At 42.7% G+C, this 18,024-nt stretch overlaps 1 pseudogene; it reads right to left on the reverse strand.

The window, feature by feature from the left end:
* Positions 1–933: 933 nt before the first annotated feature.
* On the reverse strand, positions 934–12,114 carry LOC119360161 (annotated as a pseudogene).
* Positions 12,115–18,024: the final 5,910 nt, after the last annotated feature.

An 18,024-nucleotide genomic window follows, 5' to 3' on the forward strand; every position in this document is an offset into this window, starting at 1 on the left:
CCCCCCAAAATAAGACCATAGTTTTACTTCCAACCCACCACGGAATCTAATAACTTATTCGATTATTAGAGCATCTCTATAGAGCCCCAATTATAACTCCCTAAACTCCTTCCTTAAACCCTAACTTCTAAAATACAAGGCGTTAAAAAATTCGACCAAGCTAACCGAACCCCTGTGCTTAATTTCCCCCTCTGATCATTAATACTATATCGGAAGTGTGCCCTGGCGCATGGCGTCTGGTCCAACGCATTGTCCGAGCGCTAAGTAGAATTCTTAGTGCTCCCAGAGAGAACTAACCATACATTGAGGATACACTAAATGTAGAGCATTGCCGCTGTCTGCGATAAGATAATATTGCCGAAGTCATTGCAATTGTCAAGGCAATTATATATCAAATGCAAGGCAAGCATGACATATTTTGTGAATGGAACTACTGACGTGAGAGTTAAAGGCATGTATTTCCTGCTTCATACTCTTATAAGAAGCCAGTGAAACTTTACCTCACTGACATTGCCAAAAGGGTACAAGCATCACGTACATGGAGTTGTATAAAACACGGATAAGAACAGAGGAAATGGCATCCACAGGCAGAATGCATAGGTAAAATTTAGCTAATGAAACATGCAACTACATCCATAATCGTAGTAAGTATGGTAATCACCCATACTTACACATCAGCTTGCAACACACGGCTAAACTGATGGGATACATTAGTCAAGATCCATGTCACACTACTACTGATGGGATTTTTTTTGGAAATGGAGGCGTACCCCCGGCCTCTGCATCATAGTGATGCATGCATCCATCTTATTAAAGAGTCTCGAAGTAGCACAAACTCATAAAAGTATTACAGCTTGCAAGCAGAGCGAAACAAAGGAAAGAAAAGTACATGCTCAAGTCGCAACCGGTAAGGCAATGTAAAGGATAAGCTCCCTAGACTCCTATCATGTTATGCGACCGCCATCCGAACCAGTTGAATATAACCCGTGCTATCATCTCCCACTGGTTGCACCCGGTAACCAAAGGCTCCCTGGAGTCCATAGGAGTGACTAAGGACCACGCACGGATCCATGCAGTAGCTCTGAAGATGACCTGCAAGAAAGATAAAGTGTTTTGTCTGTTAAGAATCATACCATCCCTACAATTCCATATAGCCCAAAGAAGCGCACATATTGCAATCCGAATACGAGCCGCGGTAAGATGCTCAACCCCAGATAACCACGTTCAACAACGATTCAATGTCAATTGGAGGATTAATGTTAAAGGCTATATAGATCGTTCTGCAAAGCAATTTGGCAAGTGGGCACTCAAGGAATAGATGTTGAATTGTTTCATCATGATCACAAAAACAACAACATGAACTACCTACCTATCACCTCTTTCTTAAGTTATCCTTGGTGAGGATTAGTTGCTTGTGAACGAACCACATAAATATTTTAATACGCAAGGGAATGATACGTCTCCAACGTATCTATAATTTTTGATTGTTCCATGCTATTATATTATCTGTTTTGGATGTTTAATAGCCATTTATACGCTATTTTATATTATTTTTGGGACTAACCTATTAACCGAGGGCCCAGTGCCAGTTTCTATTTTTTTTGCCTATTTTAGAGTTTTGCAGAAAAGGAATACCAAACGGAGTCCAAACGGAATGAAACCTTCATGATGATCTTTCTTGGACCGAAAGCAAATCAGAAGACTTGGAGATGAAATCGAAGACGCACCGAGGAAGTCACGAGGTAGGAGGGCGCGTCCCCACCCTCATGGGCCCCTCGTGGCTCCCCTGACCCAGTTCTTTCGCCTATATAAACTCTTATACCCTAAAAACATCCAGGAGAGCCACGAAACCACTTTCCCACCACCACAACCTTCTGTACCCGTGAGATCCCATCTAGGGACCTTTTCCGGCATCCTGCCGGAGGGGGATTCGATCATGGAGGGCTTCTACATCAACACCATTACCTCTCCGATGAAGCATGAGTAGTTTACCACAGACCTTCGGGTCCATAGTTATTAGCTAGATGGCTTCTTCTCTCTCTTTGTTTCTCAATACCATGTTCTGCTCGATGTTCTTGGAGATCTATTCGATGTAATATTCCTCTGCGGTGTGTTTGCCGAGATGAATAGTGGATTTATGATCAAGATTATCTATGAATATTATTTGGTTCTTCTCTGAATTCTTATATGCATGATTTGATATCTTTGCAAGTCTCTTCGAATTATCGGTTTAGTTTGGCCTGCTAGATTTATCTTTCTTGCAATGGGAGAAGTGCTTAGCTTTGGGTTCAGTCTTGCGGTGTCCTTTCCAAGTGGCAGGAGGGGCAGCAAGGCACATATTTTATTGTTGCCATCGAGGATAAAACATGGGGTTTTCATCATATTGCTTGAGTTAATTCCTCTACATCATGTCATCTTGCTTAATGCGTTACTCCATTCTTTATGAACTTAATACTCTATATGCATGCTAGATAGCGGTCGATGTGCGGAGTAATAGTAGTAGATGGAGGCAGGAGTCGGTCTACTTGACACGGACGTGATGCCTATGTTCATGATCATTGCCTTAGATGTTGCCATAATTATGCGCTCTTCTATCAATTGCTCGGCAGTAATTCGTACACCCACCGTAATATTTTCTATCTTGAGAGAAGCCACTAGTGAAACATATGGCCCCCGGGTCTCTATTCCATATTATTGAATCTCGTTTACATCTTGCTAGTTTCCAATCTACTATTTTGCAATCTTTACTTTCCAATCTATAAACCAAAAATATTTACTTTACCGTTTATCTTTATCTATCAGATCTCACTTTTGCAAGTGACCGTGGAGGGATTGACAACCCCTTTATCGTGTTGGGTGCAAGTTGTTGATTGTTTGTGCAGGTATTCGGTGACTTCTGCGTTGTCTTCTACTGGATTGATATCTTGGTTCTCAAAACAGAGGGAAATACTTACGCTACTTTGCTGCATCACCCTTTCCTCTTCAAGGGAAAACCAACGCAAGCTCAATAGGTAGCAAGAAGGGTTTTGGCGCCGTTGCCGAGGAGATATACGTCAAGTCAAGCCATACCAAGTGCCCATCATAAAATCTTCTCCCTTGCATTACATTATTCGCCATTTGCCTCTCGTTTACCTCTCCCCCACTGTTAAAACGATTTTCGAAAACCTTCCTCATGGGGGACGGTAATATTATTTGGAAAAGTGCTATCCAAGAATTTTTTGAGTGCACGGGATCCATTCCTATTAATAAAAAGTCTATTCTTCTTGAGACCAACTGCTATGCAGATGCCATTGTTATGCTTGTTGAGACATTAGAAAGGAAATTTGTGCATATTCATCCTACTTTGCAAAAAGGTGTTTTATGAACTTCCCAATATCAATCACCCAATAGCTAAAAAGATTGCCACCATTATCCTTATGCGCGAATTCGATCTTATAATACAAGAAGCTAGGGATATTTTTGCTTTCTATAAAAAGGATGTTGAACACCCTCCGATTATAGATATTCTTTATGATCAAGAAACAATGCGTAGTTTGGAAGCAAGAGATTATCAATCTTATAGTGAGAATCTTAGGAAGAGAATTCCCTATTCTGAAATATCTCAATCTTTGTACCTTGAGGCTTTTGAGGAGTTTGGTTGGATTACTAGAGGAATTCATGTAGGATTCAATAGGGATTGGTTGAATAAAATGATGAAGGAACCCGTTAGAAATGAACTACCCATTTTATATGATGATATATACGGTGATGATCCCGACTATGGGTTTATGAATGTTAAAATTACAAACCAAAGTCCTTTCCATGATTTAAGTTCATCTTCTAAAAGGGAAACAAGTGAAAGGATAGATTTGCTAAGACGGGTTTTGGAGGATTTTATGAGGAAATAATTGCATGCCGAAGTTGGCAATACCTAGATCTATTCGTGTTTTTAAGCCTAGCTACGGGCGTTAAACGATAGCGCTTGTTGGGAGGCAACCCAGTTTTATTTTTGTTCTTTACTTTTTGCTCCTGTTTAGTAATAAATAATCTATCTAGCCTCTGGTTAGATATGGTTTTAAGATTTAATTAGTGATTGTGCCAAGAAGAACCTTTGGGAAGACTTGGGTGAAAGTTAATTTGATCTTGCTGAAAAACAGAAACTTTTGCGCACACGAGATTAGTTGTCATTTTTAACAGAAGAGTGATTTTAAGTTGATTCTTTTTGAAGAAGATTAATAGAAAAATTCCTCACGTCCAGCAATTTATTTAGTAATTTTTGGAGTTACAGAAGTATTCGATAGTTACAGATTACTACAGACTGTTCTGTTTTTGACAGATTCTGTTTTTCGCGTGTTGTTTGCTTATTTTGATGAATCTATGAGTACTATCGGGGGGGGGGGGGTATGAACCATGGAGAAGTTGAAATACAGTAGATATTACACCAATATAAATAAATAATGAGTTTGCAACAGTACCTTAAAGTGGTGATTTATTTTCTTATACTAACGGAGCTCATGAGATTTTCTGTTTAGTTTTGTTTTGTGAAGTTTTTTGGGTAAGGATTTGATGGACTATGGAATAAGGAGTGGCAAGAGCCTAAGCTTGGGGATGCCCAAGGCGCCCCAAGGTAAAATTCAAAGACAACCAAAAGCCTAAGCTTGGGGATGCCCCGGAAGACATCCCCTCTTTCGTCTTCATCAATTGGTAACTTTACTTGAGGCTATATTTTTATTCACCACATGATATGTGTTTTGCTTGGAGCGTCTTGTATGATTTGAGTATTTTCTTTTTAGTTTACCACAATCATCCTTTCTGTACACACCTTTTGGGAGAGACACGCATGAATCGTGATTTACTAGAATACTCTATGTGCTTCACTTATATCTTTTTAGAGCACGGCGGTGGTTTTATTTTATAGAAATTGTTGAACTCTCATGCTTTACTTATATTATTTTGAGAGTCTTTTAGAATAGCATGTTAATTTGCTTTGGTTATAAAATTAGTCCTAATATGATTGGCATCCAAGATGGATATAATAAAAACTTTCATATGAAGTGCATTGAATACTATGAGAAGTTTGATTCTTTATGATTGTTTTGAGATATGAAGATGGTGATATTAGAATCATGCTAGTGGAGTAATGGTGAATTTGAGAGATACTTGTGTTAAAGTTTGTGATTCCCATAGCATGCACGTATGGTGATCCATTATGTCATGAAGTTGGAGCATGATTTATTTATTGATTGTCTTCCTTATGAGTGGAGATCGGGATCGCGCGATGGTTAACTCCTACCAACCCTTCCCCTAGGAGCATGCGTGCAGTACTTTGTTTTGATGACTTGTAGATTTTTGCAATAAGTATGTGAGTTCTTTATGACTAATGTTGAGTCCATGGATTATCACACTCTCACCCTTCCACCATTGCTAGCCTCTCTTGTGCCGCGCAACTTCCGCCGGTACCATAACACCCACCAATACCTTCCTAAAAACAGCCACCATACCTACCTATTATGGAATTTCCATAGCCATTCCGAGATATATTGCCATGCAAATTTCCACCGTTCCGTTTATTATGACACGCTCCATCATGTCATATTGCTTTGCATGATCATGTAGTTGACATCGTATTTGTGGCAAAGCCACCGTTCATATTTTTTCATACATGTCACTCTTGAATCATTGCACATCCCAGTACACCGCCGGAGGCATTCATATAGAGTCATATTTTGTTCTACGTATTGAGTTGTAATTCTTGAGTTGTAAGTAAATAGAAGTGTGATGATCTTCATTCTTAGAGCATTGTCACATGTGAGGAAAGGATGATGGAGACTATGATTCCCCCACAAGTCGGGATGAGACTCCGGACAAAAAATAAAAAAATAAAAGAGGTCGTAAAAAAAAGAGAAGGCCCAAATAAAAAAATAAAAAAATGAGAGAGAAAGAGAGAAGGGGCAATGTTAATATCCTTTTTCCACACTTGTGCTTCAAAGCAGCACCATGATCTTCATGATAGAGAGTCTCCTATGTTGTCACTTTCATATAATAGTGGGAATTTTCATTATAGAACTTGGCTTGTATATTCCAATGATGGGCTTCCACAAAGTGCCCAAGGTCTTCGTGAGCAAGCGAGTTGGATGCACACCTCTTTTTTGAGCTTTCATACACTTATAGCTCTAGTGCATCCGTTGCATGGCAATTCCTACTCACTCACATTGATATCTATTGACGGGCATCTCCATAGCCCGTTGATACGCCTAGTTGATGTCAGACTATCTTCTCATTTTTTTTCTTCACAACTACCATTCTATTCCACCTATAGTGCTACGTCCATGCCTCACTCTCATGTATTGCGTGAAGATTGAAAAAGTTTGAAAATACTGAAGTATGAAACAATTGCTTGGCCAAAACCTAGGTTGTGCATGATTTAAATATTTTGTGTGATTAAGGTAGAGCATAGCCAGACTATATGATTTTGTACGGATAGCTTTCTTTGGCCATGTTATTTTGAGAAGACACGATTGCCTTGTTAGTATGCTTGAAGTATTATTATTTTTATGTCAATATTAAACTTTTGTCTTGAGTCTTTTGGATCTGAACATTCATGCCACATTAAAGAAAATTACATGGATAAATATGTTAGGTAGCATTCCACATCAAAGATTCTGTTTTTATAATTTACCTACTCGACGACGAGCAGGAATTAAGCTTGGGGATGCTTGATATGTCTCCAACATATCTATAGTTTTTGATTGTTCCATGCTATTATATTATCTGTTTTGGATGTTTAATAGGAATTTATATGCTATTTTATATTATTTTTGGGACTAACCTATTAACCGAGGGCCCAATGCCAGTTTCTGTTTTTTTGCCTATTTTAGAGTTTTGCAGAAAAGGAATACCAAATGGAGTCCAAACGGAATGAAACCTTCGCGATGATCTTTCTTGGACCGAAAGCAAACCAGAAGACTTGGAGATGAAGTCAGAGATGCAACAAGGAAGCCACGAGGCAGGAGGGCGCACCCAGGGGGTAGGGCGCGCCCCCACCCTCGTGGGCCCGTCGTGGCTCCCCTGACCTAGTTCTTTCGCCTATATATACTCTTATACCCAGAAAACATCCAAGAGAGCCATGAAACCACTTTTCCACTGCCGCAACCTTGTGTACCCGTGAGATCCAATCTGGGGACCTTTTCCAGCGTCCTACCGGAGGGGGATTCGATCATGGAGAGCTTCTACATCAACACCATTACCTCTCTGACGAAGCATGAGTAGTTTACCGCAGACCTTCGTGTCCATAGTTATTAGCTAGATGGCTTCTTCTCTCTCTTTGATTCTCAATACTATGTTCTCGTCATATTCTTGGAGATCTATTCGATATAATATTCTTTTGCGGTGTGTTTGCCGAGATCCGATGAATTGTGGATTTATGATCAAGATTATCTATGAATATTATTTGGTTCTTTTCTGAATTCTTATATGCATGATTTGATATCTTTGCAAGTCTCTTCGAATTATCGGTTTAGTTTGGCCTGCTAGATTGATCTTTCTTGCAATGGGAGAAGTACTTAGCTTTGGGTTCAATCTTGTGGTGTCCTTTCCCAGTGACAGTAGGGGCAGCATGGCACATATTGTATTGTTGCCATCGAGGATAAATGATGAGGTTTTCATCATATTGCTTGAGTTAATTCCTCTACATCATGTCATCTTGCTTAACGCGTTACTCCGTTCTTTATGAACTTAATACTCTAGATGCATGCTAGATAGCGGTCGATGTGCGGAGTAATAGTAGTAGATGCAGGCAGGAGTCGGTCTACTTGACACGGACGTGATGCCTATGTTCATGATCATTGCCTTAGATGTTGCCATAATTATGCGCTCTTCTATCAATTGCTCGGCAGTAATTCGTTCACCCACCGTAATATTTTCTATCTTGAGAGAAGCCACTAGTGAAACCTATGGCCCCCGGGTCTCTTTTCCATATTATTGAATCTCGTTTACATCTTGCTAGTTTCTGATATACTATTTTGCAATCTTTACTTTCCAATCTATAAACCAAAAATATTTACTTTACTGTTTATCTTTCTCTATCAGATCTCACTTTTCCTAGTGACCGTGAAGGGATTGACAACCCCTTTATCGCATTGGGTGCAAGTTGTTGATTGTTTGTGTAGGTATTCGGTGACTTGTGCGTTGTCTCCTACTGTATTGATACGTTGGTTCTCAAAACGGAGGGAAATACTTACGCTACTTTGCTGCATCACCCTTTCCTCTTCAGGGGAAAGCCAACGCAAGCTCAAGAGGTAGCAAGAAGGATTTATGGCACCGTTGCCGGGGAGATCTACGTCAAGTCAAGCCATACCAAGTACCCATCATAAACACTTCTCCCTTGCATTACATTATTCGCCATTCGCCTCTCGTTGTCCTCTCCCCCACTGTTAAAACGATTTTTGAAAACCTTTGCCTTTTCTTCGCCCCTCTTCCGCTCATCTCTTTTCGCTTGCTTCTTGTGTGCTCGTTTGTTAGATTCGTTTGTTGCCATCATGTCTGAAACTGGGGAGGTTATCATTGAAAATCTTGAAGAAATACCTGAGTCTTGTTCTTTGAATCATGAAACTGAAACTCCACCCAATTACAAAACAAAAATCTTTCGCGTGGGGGACGGTACTATTATTGGACATCCATCAATCTGTGAACCAAGTGCATCCACACAGTCCATCGCTCACCAACTAACACACGTCTGACTGAATGTTCAAGGGAATCGTTTGAAATATTGTGCCTACGTAATCCTCCTTACGTTGCACAATTTTATAAATGGCGGGATATTGTACGGCTAGGGGCATCTCTCCTAACCATGTATCCTCCCTAATTCTTGTTGACATTCCATCGCCAACCAAGAATTTGACCCTACGAAAGAACAAGTCCTTCATTCTCATGTGTCCCTTCCAGAATGGCGAGTCAGTTGGTCTGGTGGTAACTTGGGCAAGCGTTCTCGACTGTAAATACTTATTGCATAGAATCTGTGCCCACATACCCTCCGGCTCTATCTCTAACCTATAGAGTCACTTACTCATAAGGCATTTATTCTTGATTTCCAAGTTCACAATACCGAGGCCACCCTGGTCCTTGGGTCGGCAAAGGATATCCCATCGCGCGAGATGGTATTTCCTCTTCGCCTCATCTGACTGCCGGAAGAATCGAGATCTAAAGAAATCAAGTCTCTTTCGCATCCCTTTCGAAATCTCGAAGAACGATAGCAGGAACATTGGCATCTAGTAAGTACCGAATTAATCAGCACTAGCCGACCTCCATACGACATAAGCTTGCTCTTGCAGCAACTAATCTTTTTTTCAATTCGTTCTTCGATGCACTTCCATTTTTATTAGATAACTTGCGGTGATGAATCGGTATGCCCAACTAACTAAAGGGAAAAGAACATAATTCACACCCGAACAGTTGTCTATAAGTGTCCTGCTCTTCTTTGGCCTTTCCAAAGCAGAACAACTCACTCTTGTGAAAGTTTATCTTTAAACCAGACAATTGTTGGAAGACACATAATATGATTTTCATATTTCGCGCTTTTGCAATGTCATGTTCCATGAATAAGATAGTGTCGTCAGCGTACTGTAAAAGGGAGACTCCCCCATCGACCAGGTGAGGGACTAAGCCCTCCACTTGACCGTTTTGCTTGGCTCTGTCAATAAGAATGGTCAACATATCAACCACTATATTAAATAGGATAGGATACATGGAATCCCCTTGTCTCAATCCCTCTTGTGTCCGAAAGTAGTGACCGATATCATTGTTAACCTTGATTCTGACGCTACCCTTCTAGACCTAAGAACCCACTTGCTTCTACCAGGCCTCACTAAATCCTTTCATGCGCATTGCCTGTTAAAGGAAGGGCCAGATAACTTTATCATATGCCTTCTCAAAATCCACTTTGAAGATAACCCCATCTAGATTCTTCGGATGAATTTCATGCAGCACGACCACCCCTTCAAGTATGCGACGCCCTGTCATGAATGATGTCTGACTCAGTTGACCACTGAGTGAGCAATCTGTGTCAGTCTATTGGTACCCACTTTCGTGAATATTTTGAAACTCACGTTAAGAAGACATATTGGCCTGAATTGTTCGATCTGAACTGCCACTTCTTTCTTTGGCAATAGCATAATCATACCAAAGTTATGATGAAACAGCTCCAAATGGCCATTAAAAAAATCATGAAACATAGGCATAAGATCATCCTTAATAATATGCCAACATTTCTTATAGAATTCAGCTGGAAACCCATCTGGTCCCGGTGCTTTATTTGGTTTCATTTGTGAGATTCCATCGAGAACCTATTTGTCAGTAAACGGTGCAGATAGAATATCATTCTTCTCTGCTCGGAGCTGAGTGATATCTCCAATAACAGTTTCATTTAGGAACACCGTGCTTTCTTCTGAAGGCCCAAAAACTTGTTTATAATAATTAGAGATATAAGATTTCAGATTCTCATGTCTCATAATTGTCCCCTCGTCCTGTTCAATCTATTCTTCTTCCTATGTTTACCATTCGCGATCATATGGAAGAATTGTGTATTGTCATCCCCTTGGACAACCTTAAGCACTTTAGCACGCAATGCCTACTTGAGCTCATCTTCTCTAACAAGGGCTCGTAAGCCTTGCTCAGCTTCGGACTTTGAATTCTGCTCCTCAACCGTAAGAAGGTTAACTTCAGCTTTTAAATCTAGCGCATCTATTAATTGGGTAAGTCGCTCTTTTTCTTGTCTGTATATCCCACTCCTTTCTGGCCCAACCTTGCAAAAACTGCCTGAGATGTCTACTCTTATTTTGCCATCTCTCCAGACTTGTTCGTCCACTAACAGGCTTTGCACATTCACGTGCAATGACCTCTGAGAAGTTTTCTTTCTCGAACCAACATAGTTCGAAAGAGAAAGCAATCTTGTTTGCAATATGAGTAGCCTCTCCCGACTCTACTAGTAATGGTGTGTGGTCTGAGATTGCCCTCTGCATCGCATGTACCGACACTAATGGGTACTTTTGTTCCCATTCCACACTAGCAAGCACCCTATCCAACTTCTCATAAGTTGGAGTGGGCAACGAATTGGCCCATGTAAATTGTCTACTGGTGAGCTCAATTCTCTCAAACTAAGACTCTCAATAATCATGTTAAACATCATAGACTAACGTCCATCAAAATTGTCATTGTTCTTTTCATCTCTCCTCCAAATTATATTAAAATCCCCTCCGACTAGGATTGGAAGAGTCTCGTCTCCACAGTTCCGCACCAAGTCGGCTAAAAAATCTAGTTTAAGTTCGGGTTGTACTACCCCATATACAGCAACTAGAGACGATCTGAAGCCATCTAATTTCGATCTCACCTGAAACTTGACCGCAAAATCCCCCCGAACCACGTTAAGCACCTCAAGCGTTTCACACCGAACCCCTAGTAATATCCCACCAGATCTTCCTCTAGGAGGTAAGACGTGCCAATCAAAATCAATTCCTCTGGATAAAGTTCCAAGGAACTATGAGGTGAAATTATCCCGTCGTGTTTCGAGTAGCGCAATGAAATCTAAATGTTGCTCTATCATTGTCTCCGCCAAGAACCTTCGTTTATCCAAGTCAGCTAGACCTCTGCTATTCCAAAAGATTCCTTTCATAGGTCACCGTGGATATTTTTCTTAAGATTAACCCTAGCACTTCTACGAACCGTCGAAGTAGGATAAATTTTCCGTTTCCAGGGTCTCTTGGGCTTCTCCCCATCACCCTTCGGAAACGTAGGATCGACAGAACATGAGACGTTGCCCTCCATCATTAGAGGCTCTACAGTGTCCGCATTATTCTCCAACCCCTCTTCGTCTTCATCCTCCAGATTACGCAAGAGGTTATTACATATGTTTTCAAGAGCAACCATGCCTAAGTTTTTCATGTCATCATCATTCATAGGTCTGACTGATGCAAGATTCCGAATTATTTCAGAAGCCCTCTCTGCTTCTAAATCTAAAAGATCATCAACAGATTTCACAACCTCCTTCTCATTCGAACCCAAAGATATACCTAAGTCGTTTGCCTTATCAATAATTCCATGCTCGGTCAAATGCCGAATTGAACAACTCTTATCGAAAGACATACCTGTAGTTGCCTCAACATCCGGAAGCTTGGCCGCCCTCTTGGCGCGCGCTAGCTACAGGTCATTTGCATCTGGCTGACCCTGGATCCGGTTACTGACACGCCTGCCAGTCCTGACCAGATCCATGATCCCATTGAATGCGATACGCTCCTCCGTAGTCCTCTCCCGAGGCGTGTGCTCCCCGCTCCCATGCCCTTCCCTTGTTACCGGTGAAGAAGGGTAAGGCGCGGTCAAGCGGGAATCCCCAACCATAGTAATGGGAGAAGCAGACAGTGGAGCCACCTGCTCAACAGTCTCACCCCCCCCCAAAAAACGGCAGCGCGCACTACAAGGATTCCGGCCTATTGCAACAAAAAATATTGCTACAACCATCTTTTGTTGCAATAAAATGCTATATTACCACAAAATTCCAGTTTGTGGTAATAGGATCTACATACACTAGTAGAAAAAGGGTCAAACGTGCAGCACATTAGTGCCGGTTTGTATTAGAGCCGGCACTAATGTATAAGGTTCCAACGGCTAGCCGGGCTGCTCTCATTAGTACTGGTTCGTGGCTAACCTTTAGCACTGGTTCGTGCCACGAACCAGTACTAATGAGGGTGGTGGCAGGATGTTGTCAGTCTGGGCCCCCTCCAGCACCTTTAGTACCGGTTCGTGCCACGAACCGGTACAATAGGTCCTCCTGCATATAAACCCTTCGTCCAGCTCGCTCTGTTCTTCCCCCTTTCCCCTCTCCTCTCCTCTCTGTTCTTCCTCTTCTCCCCTCGAGCTCATCACACATTTTGCCCAAATTTTGTCAAGATTTGAAGGCCCCCATCCATTCAAGTGATCAGAAAGGTTAGCAACTTTGTCCTTTCATCTCTCATTGCTAGATTAGCTCTTCCCATGCTTTGTATAGTTACTAATTTGTGAGTTTAGTAATTTGGGAGGAAATATATATATGTGCTAGTATTTGATTTATATGCAATTTGAGGTCAAAAATAACACTTAGTTTGCATATGTAGGTGTGGTTTACTTAGTGCCTTCTAAATCTCCGTCATAACCACCGTCGATCGCCCGCACCGTCCCGTCACCGGCACCACCTTGTGGTGAGCCTCTTGTTCATGAAATTTTATATAAAAAATTGATGTTTGTGTGATTTGGATATATAGTTAATCATGTAATAATTATCTTACCCGTACGTTGTTTGTTATACATAGTGCCATGGTTTTGATATCCGTCCCCGTCGGCCCTCGTCCTTGTTATGATTCAGATGTGGTATATTCTCTTTTAAAACTATTTGTTGCATTTCGTGTTTATGACAAATTATTCCCATCAAGTTGACATAGATATTTTTATCTAGGAGGTATGTGAATCGGAAATTCCGACCGACCCTATTGTCGAGAGGTTAAATTTAGTTGAAAGAGAAAACGAGTACTTGAAAGAAAAATTGAAAAGAATTGAGGGGTAGAAGATGGAATTGGAGTTGCATGTTGCCGATGTCGTCGATGATCACAAGATCAAGAAGGAGAAAATGCGCTTGAAGATTAGAAAGATTAAAAAATATGCCATCGATAGTGAGGCTTGGTATTGGTATCATTATGCTGTTGGATCAATTGTTACCTTAGTTGCGATCTTGATCGCATTTGTTGTTGCATTTAAATGCTTTAGCTAGAGAGTTATTTGTTTGTTGCATTTAAGTGTTGTATGAACTTTATGTATGAACTTGTATTAATTTGGTCTATTCGGTGTTGTGTAATGAAGATGAGCCGGCAATGGATGTACGATGACCGATGCTCTCCCCAGTTCATTGAGGGCGTGCATACTTTTCTGCTTGCGGCTGAGGCAAACAACCGGGCGGATGGTTTTATGCCTTGTCCATGTGCTGGCTGTAAGAATGGTCGCAATTACTCTACGTCAAGAACCATTCATGTCCACCTGTTTGAGTCCGGTTTCATGCCCCACTATAATGTTTGGACCAACCACGGAGAAAGAGGGGTTATGATGGAAGACAATGAAGAAGAAGAGGACGACGACAGCTATCCTGGCCATGGGTTCCCTGAATACGATGATACAACAATGGGGGAAGAAGCTGAGCCGGTAATGCGGGAAGAAGCTGAGCCGGCAATGCGGGAAGAAGCTGAAGAAGAGGCATCAGATGAGCTCGTTGATGATCTAGGTCGGGCCATTGCCGATGCAAAGAGAAACTGCGCAAGTGATTTGGAGAAGAAGAAGTTGCAGCGCATGTTAGAGGATCACAAAAAATTGTTGTACCCGAATTACGTAGGTGACAAGAAAAAGCTGGGCACCACACTAGAATTGCTGCAATGGAAGGCAGAGAATGGTGTATCTGACAAGGGATTTGGAAAGTTGCTGGTAATGATAAAGGATATGCTTCCAAAGGACAACGAATTGCCCGAGAGTACGTACGAAGCAAAGAAGGTTGTCTGCCCTCTAGGGTTAGAGGTGCAGAAGATACATGCATGCCATAATGATTGCATCCTCTACCGCGGTGAGTACGAGGATTTGAACGCTTGCCCGGTATGTGGTGCATTGCGCTATAAGATCAGCCGCGATGAGCCTGGTGATGTCGAGGGCGAGCGCCCCAGGAAGAAGATTCCTGCCAAGGTGATGTGGTATTCTCCTATAATACCACGGTTGAAACGTTTGTTCCAAAACAAAGAGCATGCCAAGGCGATGCGATGGCACAGAGAAGACCGTAAGAAAGATGGAAAGTTGAGAGTACCCGCTGACGGGTCGCAGTGGAGAAAAATCGAAAGAAAGTACGGGAAGGAGTTTGCAGATGACGCAAGGAGCGTATGGTTTGGTCTAAGCGCAGATGGCATTAATCCTTTTGGGGAGCAGAGCAGCAACCATAGCACCTGGCCTATGACACTATGTTTGTATAACCTTCCTCCTTGGTTGTGCATGAAGCGGAAGTTCATTATGATGCCAGTGCTCACCCAAGGCCCTAAGCAACCCGGCAACGACATTGATGTGTACCTAAGGCCATTAGTTGAAGAACTCTTACAACTGTGGAATGGAACAGGTGTACGTGCGGGGGAAGAATTTGACCTAAAGGCGTTGCTGTTCGTGACCATCAATGATTGGCCTGCTCTCAGTAACCTTTCAGGACAGACAAACAAGGGATATCGCGGATGCACGCACTGTTTGGATGATACCGACAGTATATATTTGAATAGTTGTAAGAAGAATGTGTACCTGGGACATCGTCGATTTCTTTCGAGCAGGCATCCCGTAAGAAAGAAAGGCAAGCATTTCAAAGGTGAGGCGGATCACCGGACGAAGCCTCGCCACCGTGCTGGTGCTGATGTACATGATATGGTCAAGGATTTGAAGGTGATATTTGGAAAGGGTCCTGGCGGACAACCTGTTCCGAAGGACGCGGACGGACGCGCACCCATGTGGAAGAAGAAATCTATATTTTGGGACCTGCCATATTGGAAAGACCTAGAGGTCCGCTCCGCAATCAACGTGATGCACATGACGAAGAATCTATGCGTGACCCTGCTTGGCTTCTTGGGCGTGTATGGGAAGACAAAAGATACACCTGAGGCACGGGAGGACCAGCAACGTATGCACGGAGAAGACGGCATACATCAGGGTCATGCAAGCTACGCTCTTACCAAAGAAGAGAAGGAAATCTTCTTTGAATGCCTGCTCAGTATTAAGGTACCGTCTGGCTTCTCGTCGAATATAAAGGGAATAATAAACATGGCAGAGAAAAAGTTCCAGAACCTAAAGTCTCATGACTGCCACGTGATTATGACGCAACTGCTTCCGGTTGCATTGAGGGGGCTTCTACCGGAAAATGTTGGATTAGCCATTGTGAAGCTATGTGCATTTCTCAATGCAATCTCTCAGAAGGTAATCGATCCAGAAATCATACCAAGGTTACAGAATGATTTGGTGCAATGTCTTGTCAGTTTCGAGTTGGTGTTCCCACCATCCTTCTTCAACATCATGACGCGCGTCCTAGTTCACCTATGCGAAGAGATTAACGTTTTGGGTCCTGTATTTCTACACAATATGTTCCCCTTTGAGAGGTTCATGGGAGTCTTAAAGAAATATGTTCATAACCGTGCTAGGCCAGAAGGAAGCATCTCCAAGGGCCATCAAAATGAGGAGCTCATTGAGTTTTGTATTGACTTTATTCCTGACCTTAAGCCGATTGGTGTTCCTGAATCGCGGCACAAGGGCAGACTGGATGGAAAAGGCACGCTAGGAGGGGAACAAATAATATGTATGGACAGACATTCTCTCACTGAAGCACACTACATAGTTCTACAGAATTCCACCTTGGTGGCTCCGTATATGGATGAACACAAGAATTTGCTACGCTCCAAACACCCGGAGCGGTCTGATGACTGGATTACACATGAACAAACCAGGAGTTTCGCCAACTGGTTGCAGACACGTACCATGCATGACACCTCTATTGAAGATGACATGTACTTGTTGTCCCAGTTACCATCTTTGAATATAATGACTTTCAAAGGGTTCGAGATAAATGGTAATACATTTTACACGATCGCCCAAGATAAGAAGAGCACCAACCAAAACAGTGGTGTCCGCTTTGATGCAGAAACCAAGACGGGAAAGGAAACATATTATGGTTATATACAGGACATATGGGAACTTGACTATCGACGTGGTTTAAAGGTCCCTTTGTTTCGGTGCAAATGGGTCAATATGACATGAGGCGGGGTAACGGAAGACCCGCAGTACGGAATGACAACAGTGGATCTCAACAATCTTGCGTATGCATACGAACCATTCGTCCTAGCCAATGATGTGGCACAGGTTTTCTATGTGAAGGACATGTCTACCAAGCCAAGAAAAAGAAAAGATAAGGAAGCGAATGCATCGTACGATGAGCCAAAGCGTCACATAGTTCTTTCTGGGAAGAGAAACATCATGGGAGTGGATGACAAGACAGACAAGTCAGAAGATTATGAAAAGTTTGATGAAATTGCTCCATTCACAGTGAATATTGACCCGAGCATCCCGTTAAATGATGAAGATTTTCCATGGTTACGGCGCAAAGGGACACACGCGAAGAAAAAGTTTCACACCCAAAGATCTGGGATGTGATCGGCTTCACTATCATCACTTTCTTCTGTGTTTCACACCCAGGAGGGAATGTCTATAATAGTTAGGGTAGTTATGTGTTTTGGCATTTGAAACGCGAAGAAATTTTCACAAAGAAGCTCTATATACAGCAAAAAACAACTCAAAAATAAATAAAACAAAAAAAATAAAGCAAAAAATTTTAAGAAAAAAGCCCGCCAACTAGGCCAAAGCGGCCTGCATACGACTAGCGACACAACCTTTCGTTGGGCCAGGATGCAGGCCCGTGAAGGCCCAGTAGGCCCACAAGGCGAGGAGGAGAGGTAGACCCAGTAGGCCTGATTAGGAGAGGAGCTCGAGAGAGCTACCGCACTGGGGCTTATAAACCAGTGCGGTAGCCCCTCGACTAGCGAGGTGGGACTAAACTTCCGCACCGCACCTGCGCCAGCGCACCCCCTTCAGTACCGGGTCGTGGCACAAACCGGTACTAAAGGGGGGGCCTTTAGTACCGGTTTGTGCCACCACCCGGTACTAAAGGGGGTCGCTTCCCGCCGCTTGGCCTGGCCAAAACAGACCTTTAGTACCGGTTGGTGGCTCCAACCGGTACTAAAGGTGCCTTCTATATATACAAGTGCTACGAAAATTTCAGTCTCCCTATGTTTTCGCCTCTGTTCCGTCGTCTTCGTCGCCGTCGCCGCCGCCCTTGATCGTCTCCGACGTCGCCGCTCGTCTCCGTCGCCGCCCCCGTCCCCGTCGCCGCCCCCGTCGCCGTCGCCGCCCTCGTCCCCGTCGCCGCCCCCGTCCCCGTCGCCACCCTCGTCTCTGTCGCCGCCCCCGTCC

The sequence above is a fragment of the Triticum dicoccoides genome, chromosome 2B (assembly GCF_002162155.2).
Source record: "Triticum dicoccoides isolate Atlit2015 ecotype Zavitan chromosome 2B, WEW_v2.0, whole genome shotgun sequence".
Classification (NCBI taxonomy): domain Eukaryota; kingdom Viridiplantae; phylum Streptophyta; class Magnoliopsida; order Poales; family Poaceae; genus Triticum; species Triticum dicoccoides.